We start from the raw sequence: 11796 nt of genomic DNA on the forward strand, positions 1-11796 counted from the left end.
ACTTAATAGTCTTCAAAAATCAGATGGGCTGGACACGTAATGAGATTTGGAGATGACCGCTGGATGAGAACCGTTACTGACTGGATTCCACAGGATGTCAAAAGACTGCGCGGCCGCCCACCTACCAGATGGTCAGACTTCATCAAGATCCTGAATGATCACTTTGAGGCTCTTCGTGTTCCTAGAACAAATAGACGCCATTGAGCTACACTAGCACGTGATAGGGACAAATGGAGACGTTACTGGCACCCGCTCGAGCAAATCAACGATTAACGGGAAGTCAAGTGATCAATATTCAATAAGATATTAGCAAAATAAACTTAGCATAAAAAAGATTATAAATAAGAACACGTGGAATTTTTTACTGGAAAGCAAGCATGGCTTAACATATAAAAAACAGTGATACTTTTTTCTTTCATTAATAAAAATGGAAGAAAAAAAGCATGATCATGTTAAATATATAAAAAAGCATTTGATGAAGTTTAACACTTTTTCAACATAAATATACTAAATAAAACTACACACAAGAGAAAACTACTCAACAGAATAAAAATTTTATATGATTAACACACAGTGAGATTATACATGATTATGAAACACTGAGCTAAGGTCAGGAGCAGGGCAAGCAACGTCCACTCCTGCCACTTCTCTTTAAAAGGGTACTAGAAGTTAGAGGCAGAGCAAGTGGGTAAGAAAAATGTATATTTCTTCAAAAATCTAAATTTTGAAGAAGTGAAATCACCTCTATTTTCAGATATCAAGTGGTATGCTCTTATAGGTAGAAAACTCTGAAGATTTTACAAATACCTGTTTCAACAAATAAATAATTTCAAAGGGATACAAGCCAAACTATCATTATTTTCACATACATGAAAATGTACATAAGAAACCCCTAAAGATTCCACTATTTTTTTTAAAAAAAATAGACTAGTATAGCAAAAAAGTGGGTTAAAAAATCAATACACCTAAATCCCCCATATTATTTATGCAAATAATTATCTACAAGAAAAGAGATAAAAGTGACCAATGCATTTAAAATAGTGTCTGAAAACATCAAATACCTAAGGATCAAAATAAAATATGTGAGACACCTGTACCTTGAAAACTATGCCATTTATGAAAGGAATAGATGAGAACATAAGGAAATGGAAATATATTCCATGTTCATGGATTGGAAGAATTAACATTCTCAAAATGACAATTCTACCCAGACATACTTAATACAATACAATTTGTATAATTTGACACAATTATACATATTTAATGCAATTCTCATCAAAATTCCAAAGACATTCTTTAAGACCTCAGAACAAACAATACAAAATTTGCATGGAATATAAATTTCTCTGAATGACAGAAGTCATTATGAGAAAGAAGATGGAAGCTATTGCATTTTCTGACAAAATTACACTGTAAATTTATGGCAATTAAAGAAAACATGGTACTAAAATAAGGCCTGACCTTTCTTGATTCTGGACTAGAATTGAAAGCACAGAAATACATCTTAAAGCCTATGGATATCAATCTACAATAAGAAGCTTGGTGAATGAAGTAGAGCAAGAAAACCCTCTTCAACAAATGGTAGTGGGAAAACTGGACAACCACATGCAGAAAAAAATGGATTCATATCTCACATCATACACATAGGTTAATTCAAAGTGTATTAAAGACCTAGAGATTAGATCATAATCCATAAAATACATAGAAGAAAAAGAGAAAACATTTCAGGATCTGGTTATCAAATGTGTCCTCAACAATTTGATTCCAGAGAAAAATACAAAAAGAAAAAAAGCAAAAATAAGCAAAAAGGACCAAATCAGAGTTTAAAGTTTTGCATGACAATAGGAGTACAGGCTAATATATTAAGGAGCCCTACTGGATGTGAGAAAACACTTGAGAACAATACATTAGATAATGACTTAAATATCCAAGGTATCCAACTGCTAATAAAGCACCTAGAAGCTCAACACAAAACAAATCCACCAACTTCATCAATAAATGTGCTAGGAGATGAATAGACCCTTTCCAAAGAAGACATACAGATGGTTTATGGGTGTATAAAAAGTGTCTGTTAATTATTATCAGGGAAATCCAAATTAAAATGATAACTAGCTGTCATCTCATGCCATTGAGAATACCAAGAACATGGGGCAAAAAACAGTGTTGGTGCTTGTTGGAAGGCTTTAGGCTTTGTCAGTGAATTGCCCCTTCCTCTCACCCCACCAGAGGAACATACAGCGCCCTTATGAGCACCTCTAATCCGTTGAGTTGATCCTTAACTTTTCCTTTGTGCTTTACCTCTCATTGTTACATATCCTAAGTTCAGCCTTGGTTATTTATAAGTCAAAACTTTCTGGTAACTCTGGACTTTGTAGTGAATTATTTGCCTTACTATTTCCCCTATAGCCTTTTCATATTTTACTATAGAGTAATGTTCTTTGCTCGGCACAGAAAGGCCATTAATGCCACGCTTCTACTATTTGGGAGTCAATTGATTTTGAAATATTTCTACTCCTGGGCATCCATCATAATTACACGTCTCAAGCTATGGTTGCCGTAGGGAGTACGTGGTTCCTTAATATATTAGGCTGTACTCGTATTAACACCCCAAAAGGGAGGTCCTGCCACCGGACTGGGATGGACCTGAGGGGGCGGCAAAGCATTGAAATGAGACAATCTAGAAGCATAAAAGCATGTCTTGATGTAAGCCTTTATGACTTTAAAGATAGGACCCCCATGTGTAAGGAAGAACTAAACTGGCCTGAGGACCTAGTCTGGGACTAAGTTTGTTTTTGGTTTTTTTTTTTTTTTTATTAGTGAAACACCATGAGGTACAGTTGTAGACTTACAAACTTTCGTGCTTGGGTTTCAGTTTTACAATGATTCAGTACCCATCCCTCCACCAGTGCCCATTCTCCACCATCAATAATCCTAGTAGCCCTCCCACCTCCACACCCCATCCCCCGCCCCCCCGCCTCTGTGGCAGGGCATTCCCTTTTGCTCACTCTTTCCTTCAGGGTATTGTAGTTTGCAACAGAGGTATTGAGTGGCCATCGTGTTCGGTCTATAATCTACTTTCAGCATGCATCTTGCATCCCGAGCGAGTCCTCAAGTTTTGGAATCTATATCTCTTACTGTGTTTATCCAAATAACCACAAGTATTAATAAGAATTAAACTTAATTGTTTAATATTTACTTGTAGCTAGGGAAAGAGAAAAGCAATATAATGCTTGCCACCCCTGGATGAATTGCTGCATGTAGTGCCTGGGAGAGAGAGTGTCTCATAGGTTAATGCCCCCAAGAGAATTGTTTCTGTAAAGGATCAATCACACCTACATGCAGTCCTATACATAGAACCCTCTCAGCTGTGCTCTAAGTGTGCTAACAGCTCACATTAAAAGGACATTTTGACCATCAATGTGTGGTCCCTGGACTCTTTGTTCCTCTGCTGAGGAGGCTGGTGTGTGTGTCGGGGAGGTGCAGTTCTTGGCTACCAAATGCAAGTGTCATGCACCCACATTTTTTTCAATAGGTATCTTTTATTTTTTTATTTTTATTTTATTTTTTTAAAATATTTATTAGTGAAACACCATGAGGTACAGTTGTAGATTTACAATTTTTTGTGCTTGGGTTTCGATTATACAATGATCAAATACCTATCCCTCCACCAGTGCCCATTTTCCACCACCATGGATAATATCCCTCCCACCCGCATCATCCCATCCCACCCTGCCTCTGTGGCAGGGCATTCCCTTTTGTTCTCTCTCTCCTTTTGGGTGTTGTGGCCTGCAAAAGAGGCATTGAGTGGCAAACATGTTCAGTCCATAGTCTGCTTTCAACATGCATCTCCCCTCCTGGGAGGATCCTCCAAACACCCTTTATTTGGTGCTCCCTTCTTTATCTGAGGCACCCACATTTTAAACTCACAGGTGGTGATGTGATAGAAAAGGAAAGAAAAGAAAAGAAAAGAAAAGAAAAGAAAAGAAAAGAAAAGAAAAGAAGTGCCTTTCACTGGTGGCATTTTGTATGGTCCAGCTCCTGTGGAAAACAATACAGATTTCTCCAAAAAGAATAAGGCTCCCGTATGATGCAGCAGTTTCACTTCTTGGCATCGACTACCAAAATATAACATATATGTATATATATATATATATTTAAAAAGATACATGAACACCTATATTTATTGCAGTGCTTAGTAAAATCACAAGGATATGGAAATAACTTTAATGTTCAGCAGCAGAGAGATGGGCTGGAGCGATAGCACAGCAATAGAGCATTTGCCTTATATGCGGCTGGCCCCGGGGCGAGCCGGGTTCAATTCCTCTGCCCCTCTCAGAGAGCCCAGCAAGCTACTGAGAGTATCTTGCCCACACGGCAAAGCCTGGTAAGCTACCTGTGACGTATTCAATATGCCAAACAGTAACAACAATCTCAAAATGGAGATGTTACTAGGCTCGCTCGAGCAAATCAATGAACAACAGAACAGTGCTACAGTGCAACAGAGATAGATATAGAGGTTGTGCATAACACTACGAATCCACAAGAAAAGATGAATCATGCAGTTTGCTGCAACATGGGTGGAATTGAAGGGTACTATGTTGAGTGACGTAAACCAGAGGGAGAGAACAGAGACCAGTTGTATTCACTAATCTTTGGTAGAGTAACAAGACAAGAGAATTGGTCCTTGATTGTAGAAATTAGAATGCTAAGAGGAAGGATAGATTCTTATGGATGATGCATATTGTACATACATAAAGATACTAGTTGAGGATCTTGGGTACTTTTTTTTCAATGGAGAATTATTTTTTTATTAGATCTATTAGAAATAACCTTTCAATTTTTACAAAGGAAAAGTCTGGAACTTATATAAAGGTTACATTATGATCTCAAAACATTAGCATTTTTAAAATTTTATTGAATCACCATGAGACAGTTACAAGCTTTCATGTTTGGGTTACAATCACACAATGATCAAACACCCATCCCTCCACCAGTGCACATTTTCCACCACCAATGTCCCCAGTATCCCTCCCCACCCCGAGCTGCCCTCCCCCCTCCTCTATGGTAGACAATTTCCTACTTTCTATCTACTTATGTGTTGTGAAATCACTAAGCCACTAGGATCCCACAGCTGTCTGTCTCTCGCTGCCTGCGTTCAGTGGTCTAATGCAGCTTGCCCACCAGGGACTGCCGATACCAGGGGTGGACGAAGGAGGGAACGAGGGCCAGGCTGGTTGGTGATCAGTAGCCATTTATTCTATTCTCCCCACATGCCTGTTCCAATCTCACTAAGCTCGCTATTCCGGTCTCACACTGCCCCTCATTCATGTCTCCTCCTGTCTGCTTTGCTAGCTCTCTGCGTTTTGACGCCCCACCTTGGTCTCTCTCTAGTCTCCCAACCTCCCAGCATTGAGGGTAGCAACCACACCTAGGTCTGGTGCACAATCAACATATGAAAGCCCTTCTTGATCTCCTGTAGCCAGGAAATATGGCTCAAGGGCAAAATACCATCTAGGGGTTTTTCTCCTTTCCTTAACCATTTAAACATTCATCTTAATTCTACTTCTTCATTTTTGGCGGGGGGAGGGGGGGTGGGGGGTGGGGGGGTTCACACCTGGCGGTGCACAGGGGTTACTCCTGACTCTGCACTCAGGAGTTACTCCTGGCGCTGCTCAGGGGACCATATGGGATGCTGGGAATCGAACCCGGGTTGGCCGCGTGCAAGGCAAACGACCTACCCGCTGTGCTATCTCTCCAGTCCCGTTAATTCTACTTCTTAATATTAATTAGTTGGGGCTGGAGTGATAGCACAGTGGTGGGGCGTTTGCCTTGTGCGCAGCCAGCCCGGCCGACCCAGGTTCGATTGCTCCGCCCCTCTCGGAAAGCCTGGCAAGCTACCGAGAGTATTCAGTATGCCAAACACAGTAACAAGAAGTCTCACAATGGAGATATTACTGGACCCGCTTGAGCAAATCGATGAACAATGGGAGGACAGTGTAGTTCAATATTAGTTATTTTGTATGGATACAGTAAAAGATACATAAAGCTTGTAGGGTGGCTCTCCTGGTGACATCTCACTATAGATCCCAGATTACAGTGCTCAGGCCAGATTAATCTTTCCTAACCCTAGCAGGGTCCTAATCCACAGTCACAGTCACGGTTCTCCCGTTGTTCATCGATTTGCTCGAGCGGGCCCAGTAGCGTCTCCATTGGAGACTTTGTTGTTACTGTGCTTGGCATATCGAATACGTCATGGGTAGCTTGCCAGGCTCTGCCGTGCAGGCGAGATACTCTCGGTAGCTTGCCGGACTCTCCGAGAGGGGCGTAGGAATCGAACTTGGGTCGGCAATGTTGGCTGTGTGCAAGGCAAACTCCCTACCGCTGTGCTATTGCTCCAGTCCTGGTCCTACTCCAGTTGTTACTTTTTGGACCATCACAGAATTTGTCCATGATCATACTCTTAACTTACAGTTAAGTATTATGGCTTTTTTGCCTGGCCCATTTCGATGCCAGGGTAGCTCACAGCTTGCCCTGGGTCCATCCAGTCCCTCGTCAGGACCCTGCTTTTGGGATGCTAGGAACTAAGGGCAACTGAGGCTTAAGTTGAGAAAATAGATGCCCAGGAGTGAATATTATTTGGAGTCAATTAACTCCCAAGTTACAAAAGCATAGCATTAAGTGTCTTCTGTGTCTATACAAAAAGGACATTGATTTGAATTAATTATGCAAAGGATATAAGGAGAGAGAAAGCAATATTTACAAGTTAACAGAGTCTGATTAGGAGATAAAGGTGATTGACCTATTGGGGAAGCATAGCACAAACAAAGAGTTTACAGATAAACACAGGGAATGGGAGTGCCTCAGGAGCACTGTGAATGGGTGCAACCCAATAAAGTTAAGCTCCCTGTGGTAAGGCAGAAAGGACAAACCAATGCTATCCTACAATGGGTATTATGGTTTGCAATACAGATAATGAAAGGCCATCATGTTTGGTCCTTTATCTACATTCAGCAGCACATCTCCCATCCTAAGCGGTACCTCCAACTACCGCTGACTTAGAGATCCCTTCTTTATCCCAGCTGCCTTCTCCCCAAGCTCATAAGGAAGGTTTCCCACTATAGGAAATCTTTCCGGCCCTTGTCTCTACTGTCCTTGGGTGTTAGGATATTATGATATTTTATATTCATATTCCATAAATAAATTCCACTACCCAGCCGCCATCACGCTCCAGGCCACTTTCCCGGTGCTTAGGGTGAGCTTCACACATGAGTGAAGCCCCACAGAATCAGGTAAAGTGGACCTTTGTGACCTTGGACTCCAGGCTCAATGGGACCCGGAAACAGAGATCCTCTGCCTGCTTCCAACAATCTCCGGTGACCCAGGGACCACAACCAGAAGACCCACCCTGCTGGTGCCAGATAAATACCTCATTGGTCAACCTCCACTACCTCCACTACCCAGCCACCACCACACTCCAGGCCGCTTTCCAGACACGTAATAAGATACTTAATACCCATTCTCCGCACCATATTTGATGAAGCTCAAACACGGTGTGAACCATGGGAACACCTGTAAGGGCGATTAGAGGCCGCCCTAAAAGCCTCCATCTTTCTCGGAGAGTATGGCAAGCTACCGAGAGTATCCTGCCCACACAGTAGAGCCTGGCAAGCTACCCGTGGCATATTCGATATGCCAAAAACAGTAAAAGCAATGGGTCTCATCCCCCTTGACCCTGAAAGAGCCCCCAATATGGCAGCGTTAAGGATGAGCAAGGAGAAGCTGTTGAACTCTCAGGGACGAACTAGGCTGCCAAAACGAAGAAGGACTAAAATGACTGTCTGTACCTTCAAGGCACATACACTGGCATTGAAAGAGTCCATTGAGGACCTGATGGTGCAAGAACAGAAGATCAGGTATGACATCATTGGTCTGACCGAGACGAGAATGCATCAATCACATCATGCCATTTTTGACACTGGAGAAGAACTGTTCCTCAGAATATGCGACAATAGAGGCATCAGTGGTGTTGGTGTCCTTATCAACACAAACTTGACCATGAGCACTGATTCATTCAAATGCCTAACAACCCGAATCGGATGATTACACTTGAATAAATGTGGCTCACTGCCAGCAGTTTCTAGCTTCGTTGTCTACACACCAAGATCCAACTACGATGAAGAAGAAATTAAGAAGTTCTACATTGAGCTGGAGAAGTTCTATGACGAAGACAGCACCTTCTACAAGATCATTGTCGGTGATTTTAATGCCAAGATAGGACCAAGATCAGCCGAAGAACTCCAGATCAGGACCCATGGCCTAGAATGGAATGAACAGGGTGAAAGACTGTCTGAGTTCATCATGTCGACCAAGATCATCCATGGTAACTCACAGTTCAAGAAGGCCGAATCTAAATGTTGGACATAGGAGTCTCCTGGTGGAAAATTCCACAGTGAAATTGACCACATCATATTCAATCATCGGTTTTGCCTGACCGATGTCACTATTGTTATAAAATTCCAAACGGGATCAGACCAGCATCTCCTTTGTGCAAAATTCTACTTCACAGAGCGGGGAGAAAGGACTACAAAGTTTAAGAAGAGAACTCTCAGAATGACTACCAACTGGGAGCTCTTTTGCACTATTGTGGTAACATGGGAAGATGCCATCATTGACAACATTGACGAGGAATACCATCAACTGGTTCAGCACTTCCGTGACTGCATGAGGAATGCTGAGAGTGTGAAAGCCACAAAAAGATGCCTGGATTCGGAAACTCTTGAGCTCAATCGCCAAAGTGGTTTGGCATGAGCCTCAGGCAACCACAAGCTAATGTCTGAGCTCACAAAACTGTTCAGAGAAGCGATAAAGGAAGACCTCAAAGAGAGAAGAGTAGCAGTGTTGGCCAACATGGCAGAAGCCAGGAAAAATATTCGTAATACTCGCCTGTCCTTTGCCAACTATAATAAGATCAAGATGACTGCCCTCAAACATCCTGATGGATCTATCACATCTTCCAGAAGGGCAATGGAGAAGATTATCCACGAGTTCTACACAGATGTCTTAGACAGCCACCTCCACAAGCCCACATACCAAATTCCGCAGTATGTATATGTTGTCCCCAACGCTCTCCCACTGAAATATGACATGCCATTTGGTTGGTAAAGAAGTGTACAGCACCCATTCCGGACCTGGACAGATCTGAACACCTGAAGTATATGCTACCAGCTCTCGTCAATACACTGGCTTGGCTCTTCACACGCTACCTATCTGAATGCAAGGTTCTGTCCCAATGGAAAATCAGCAGGATCATTCTACTGTACAAGAAGGGAAACATCCATGACATTGGCAACTATCACCCAATCTGCCTGTTGTCCATCATCTACAAGCTGTTCAGTTGAGTCATCCTGAATAGAATAGGCAGAACACTAGATGGAGGACAACCATGCAAGCAAGCTGGGTTCCGAAAAGGACTCAGCATGATTGACCATATCCACATGGTGACCAAGCTCATTGAGGTTTTATGAGAGTGCCACTCTGTCTAACATTCATTAATTTAAAGAAGGCCTTTGATTCTGTTGAGACTGAAGCGGTCATCAAAGCCCTAGACAAATAGGGCGTTCAAACTTAGTACATCAGAATCCTCCAAGAGCTATATTACGGATTCACCACCAGGATCTCACCATTCTACAAGGAAGTGATCATAGACATAATGAGAGGGGGTTTGGCAGGGTGATACCATTTCACCGAAACTCTTTAATGCCACCCTCGAGAACATCATGCGACGACTGGAATGGGAAGAGATGGGAGTGAAGATAGACGGTCGGCAACTACACCACCTCCGTTTTGCTGATGACATCATTCTCATAACACCAAACATTAGCCAGGTGGTACAAATACTGGCCGACTTCAACCATGAGTGTGGAAAGGTCGGACAGAATATCACCAAGACAATGTCCATAAAAAAACAAACTAGTCCCTGACATTCCATTTGTTCTCAACAGAACAAACATCTTTGAATGCAGCAGCTATGTGTACCTGGGTGGAGAACTCAACATGAGGAACAACTTGGCACCAGAACTGCACAGGGGATGAGAGTGGCGTGGAGCTCCTTCAAGAGTGTTGAAGAAGTTGTAGAGAGGACAAAGAACCTCCAGCTCTGGGCACATCTTCTCAACTCCAACTCCACCATTCTTCCTGCACTAACATATGCCTCAGAGATCTGGGCCCTATGAAAACAGAATGAGAATTCTATTTGGATCACCCAAAGAGGAATCGAAATAGCTATGCTTGGAGTACCACGGTTCACTCAAGTGAGAGAAGGAATCCAGAGTTCCAACCTCCATTGATGATAGAGAATCAGGGACGCTGTCTTGTTGCCAAGGTGTCGAAAATCAGATGGGCTGGACATGTAATGCGATTTAGAGATGACCACTGGACTAGAGATATTACCGACTGGATTCCTCAGGATGTCAACAGGATGCATGGCCACCCACCTACGAGATGGTCAGACTTCTTTGTCAAAACCCTGAACAAACGGTTTGAGGCTCTTCATGTTCCTGGAGCGAGCAGATGTCATTGAGCTACACTAGCACGCGACAGGGATAAATGGAGACGTTACTGTTGCCTGCTTGAGCAAATCAATTAATAATGGGATGACAAGTGATACAAGTGATTCAGTAAATGAGTGCAGTCATTCTATGTCTGTCCCTCTTTCTGACTCATTTCACTTCACATTCTCTATGACCATCTACTTCTAAGCCAATTTCATGACTTCATCTTTCCTAACAGCTGCATAGTATTTCATTGTGTAGATGTACCAATGTTTCTTTAACCAGTCATTTGTTCTCAGTCACTCAGGTTGTTTCCAGATTCTGGCTATTGTAAACAGTGCTGCAATGAACGTACAGATATAGATGTCATTTCTACTGTGCTTTTTTGCACTCTAGGAATATATTCCCAGAAGTGGCATTGCTGGGTCATATTTTAAAAAATGCTCATACTGTTTTCCAAAAAGGCTATACCCGTCGGCATTCCCACCAACAATGAAAGAGAGTACCATTGGTTGTTCTTGTTCTGTTTGATGTGTGCCAGTCTCTGTGATGTGACATGATATCTTATTGTTGTATTGATTTGAGACTTTATGCTAATTAGTGATGTAGAGCATTTTTTTAAGTACCAAAGGCCATTTGTATTTCTTTTTTGAGGAAGCTTCTGTTTATTTCTTCTCCCCAATTTTTGATGGGATTGGAGGATTTTTTCTTGTACAATTCTATAAATGTCTTGTATATCCTGGAATTTAGAAGGGAACTAATGAGGATGCTTAGGGAGCTAAGTGAAACAATGGAATGAACCACAAGTAAAATACAAGAGGATTTGAGAGCAGAAATGAGGAAAACGCAAACAAAATTACAAACAGAAATGAAAGATTTAAAAAACCTGGTAGTGAATTTAAAAACTCAGTGGAAGGTCTCAGCAGCAAAGTAACAGCTGCTAAGGACAGAATCAGTTAGCTCTAAGGTGAGTTTCAGAGAATCTCCAGACAACAGCAGAAAATGGAAAAGAGCCTCAAAATAAACCAGCAGATGTTAAGAGAAATTTGGGATGTAGCCAAGAGGAATAGCATAAGAACCGTTGGAGTCCCAGAGGGACAGAAAGAAAACCCTTATGAAGAAACTGTCAAAGGCATCATTGCTGATACATTCCCAGAGCTGAAGAGCACATGCGAGCAGATTCAGAAGGCTGGGTACTAGTAAAAAAAATCCAGATAAAAATACTCCAAGACACATCCCTATCAGG

Source organism: Sorex fumeus, unplaced genomic scaffold, assembly GCF_029834395.1.
Source record: "Sorex fumeus unplaced genomic scaffold, SorFum_2.1 ptg000106l, whole genome shotgun sequence".
NCBI lineage: Eukaryota > Metazoa > Chordata > Mammalia > Eulipotyphla > Soricidae > Sorex > Sorex fumeus.